General features: G+C 50.0%; 1 non-coding gene across 1 annotated transcript; it reads left to right on the plus strand.

Moving 5' to 3' along the window:
- The first annotated feature begins 1,286 nt into the window (after nucleotides 1-1,286).
- On the plus strand, nucleotides 1,287-1,427 carry LOC118632824. Its single transcript, XR_004960084.1, has one exon. It is a non-coding gene; the product is annotated as a small nucleolar RNA SNORA48 (small nucleolar RNA).
- Nucleotides 1,428-3,529: the final 2,102 nt, after the last annotated feature.

Consider the following 3,529-nt stretch of genomic DNA (forward strand, 5'->3'; position numbering starts at 1 on the left):
TACAGACCACAGCCCTCACCGTATGGAGCAATGCTCCTCAAACTGGGAGGTTCTTGTTAAAATGCTGGTTCTGGTTCTGGAGCATTTCCAACAAAACCCAGGTGAGTGTGACGCTGGTGGTCCATGGCGACACACTGAATGATCAGAACACGGAGTGCTCAGCACGAGGTTTTGTTCTTGTATGTGTGCAAGTGTGCGTGCGTGCGTGTGCATGTGTGTGTGCGAGAGCGCGTGCATGCGTGTGCGCGCGTATGATGTGTGTGCGAGTGCGCGTGTGTGAGTGCGCGCGTGTGCATGTGTGTGCGAGTGCACGTGTGTGCGCGTGTGCGTGTGTGTGTGAGTCTCCTCCTGCTCTAGCAGAAGAGCCACTGGCTGTTCCACCTCCGATGCCCAGCACCGAGGGCAGAGCCAACAGCACAGGTCCAACATCTGCTGAATGCGGACCCCCCCCCCTCACCTTGCTAACGCCCGCTCCCTCCCCCACCTCACGGCGCTTATAGATGTTCACGCCACTGTCTTTTCTTCGTCTTCATGGGAGGCCTGTCATTTTGGGTGTTCACTTTACTTCTAGGCAAACAAAGGCTGCTGGTTGCCTTTTCGCCCAGGAAACAGACCCGGAGAGAAGCCTCCCTGGTCGGCAGGTCATGAAGGGGAGAGCCCGGGGCTTTCTCTGGGGCCTTCGGACCGGCCCTCCTGCGGTCTCAGTCCCTGCTCCTCGGGCGGGGCCCAGACCGGGGCGGGGCTTGATGTCACCCTCAGGAGATTCCAGCCCAAGTGCAGCCCAGTGTTAGATGTGCTTTGAGGGTGGTGGAAGAAGGGTACCGGCTGTGAAAGGATGAGTGGCCGTCGTCTACCCCGTCCCAGGACACTCGTGGCTTCTCTGCATGACAAGGACTCGAGAGTTAAAGGGTCTGGCGTCCTCACCCCGGGTCACGTCCCAAGCCATTCTTTTCCTTCTCTCTGGCTTGTCTTTGTTTTGTTTGTGTGTATTTATCGATGTCTCAGAGAGAGAGGAGGAGGAGGGAAATAGGAACACCGATGTGAGACAAAAACATCCATCAGCTGCCTCCTGCACGCCCCCTACTGGGGATTGAGCGCAAACCCGGCACGTGCCCTGACCCGGAATCCAACCAGGACCTCTCGGTCCCTGGGAGGACGCTCAATCCACTGAGCCACGCTGGCCGGGCTGGCTTGTCTTTTTAAAAAATTGCACAGCTTTGTAGTCTGATATATACAACTGGTACAAAGGCAAAACTAAATTATATCATGAAAAGATACAAGATGCGACCCCCTGACATCGGGCAAGGAGACACCTGATTGGTGGGGTTGGTCTTGTATCAGTCAGGGGCAGAGCAAATGCACAGTCCTTGTCCATCCTAGCTTGATGCCTGTGTTGGTGGCCAGAGCTGCGTGCCTTAGGCACATAAAATTATAATTCCTGGACGATCAGAAACACTGGTCTCATAAGTAGATTACTAACTGAGGTTTGGGAGGTGTGGTTTAAAATATTTTGTGGGGGTGTTGTGATTACTCTGTGGTAATGTAAGTAGTTCTACTACAACTCCATTCTAGGCCCCTCAGGTCTAGAACACGCTTTTTTAAAAAAAAAAATTTTTTTTCTTTATTGATTTTTAGAGAGAGAGGAAGGGAGAGAGAGAGAGAAAGAGAGAGAGATAGAAACATTGATGAGAGAGAACATCAATTGGCCACCTCCTGCATGCCCCTCACTAGGGATCAGGCCCACAACTTGGGCATGTGCCCTGATCGGGAATCGAACCGGCAACCTCTTGGTGCATGGGTCGTCGCTCAACCACTGAGCCACACTGGCCAGGCTTTTTAAGAGTGAACATATCACCTAACAGTTTTGGTGGCAGCTGTGCCATGCGACATGGATATGTGTCATTCCACCCGTAACACTGGATGCTATGAGGTGGATGTAAGTGGGCCACGACTGGACTTCAGAACGTTCGTGTGGGGTCTGGTATGGTCAGCCATATTGCAATTATTTCAAGAGCAGTTATTGTGAGTCATATGTTCTCAGGAACCAGAATGTGTTTGAAAAGTGTTTCCATGATAGTGCATATCTGAGTTGAGGGGAGACGAACCATGAGAAGCACTTAAAATGGGGCCTGGTACAGGTGTGGCTAATATATGAGCACTTATCTTTTTCTGGGTTCAGAATAAAAAAAAGATACAAGATGCGTGTATGAATTGCAGTGAGCATTTGAGATGATGCATTTCTGTACCACTTAAAAATACTAAGCAGCCCTGGCCAATTTGGCTCAGCTGTTAGAGCACCGGCCCGTGGACCAAAGAGTCACCAAAGATTCTCAGGGTCCATTCTGGTCAAGGGCATGTACCTTGGTTGCAGTTTGGTCTCGGGTCTTGGTGGGGTCGTGCAGGAGGCAACCAATCAATGTGTCTCTTTCACATTGATGTTTCTCTCTGTCTCTCTCTCTCTCCCCTCCCACTCTATCTGAAGATTAATGGAAAATATCCTCAGGTGAGGATTAAAAAAAAAAAATACTAAGCAGCCACAGGATGTCCCCACCTGGAAAGCCTGCAGAGATCATCTGGTCTAAATCTGTTTTCAGTTCGGACTTAGTGCAGAGAAACCAGGTGGAGAGAACATCCCGTCCAGGACCAGAAACCTGATGGTAAAGACGAGCCCCCACCACATGCTTCCTGAGTCCAGGAGACTCGGAGTCCCCTCTGGGCCTCTGCAAGCTAATTTTCCTTTTTTAGGTTCCAGGTATATTTGTATTTACTCAAAATTTCTATTCTTCTTTCTCTTGACTCACATCATGCCAGCTTGAACCTCTTCTCAGGCCCTGGACCCTGCACTTTCCATCAGACATGACTCATCCCGCTGGGCTGGAATTTCCTGTTTACTTCTCTGACTCAGCACGGACTGTGGGCCTTTTGAGGGCAGGGATTATGCCATGGTCGCTGTCCCCGGCACAGTGTCTGGCACACAGACAGCTCCAGTAAAATGAGAATCTGCTTGCAGGAAAAGGAGAGGCTTGGCAATCAGGGAGTCACTGGCTAATGTCTGCTTGCAGGCTTAGCCCAGCCTTTTGGAGAAGGGTGCTCTTAGGCTGTGGCCTAGCAACTGGTGTATCATTAAGCCCCGTCTTCCCTGCTCTGGTCTCTTCCAACATGACTCAGCATTTTGTACATTGGTGTTAGTGCTCTTATTCTGAGAAATACCAAAGAAAACCATAATTCATCAAAGCAAATGCCAGCACACATCTGCCAGTCATTCGTAGAAGAACTGATCAGATTTTAGTGACCCAAAATTGTATCTTTATAAGACTGCTGCACACCTTTATCCCGCTCCTGAGGCATGCCAAAGGCTTCACAGTGGCTGTCATGTCCCCAGTTTGCACTCTGGTGATTGAAACTTGACCAGGGCGACTCAGTGGCAGATCTGGGGTTTCAATTTAAGTCTTCAGTCTTCTCCTTTCGTCGTGGCTTTTCTCCTATGATAAAGAAACAAGGTGCTGATTAATTGTAAAGAAATGGGTTT

This window comes from Molossus molossus, unplaced genomic scaffold, assembly GCF_014108415.1.
Source record: "Molossus molossus isolate mMolMol1 unplaced genomic scaffold, mMolMol1.p scaffold_m16_p_17, whole genome shotgun sequence".
In the NCBI taxonomy this organism is placed as follows: domain Eukaryota; kingdom Metazoa; phylum Chordata; class Mammalia; order Chiroptera; family Molossidae; genus Molossus; species Molossus molossus.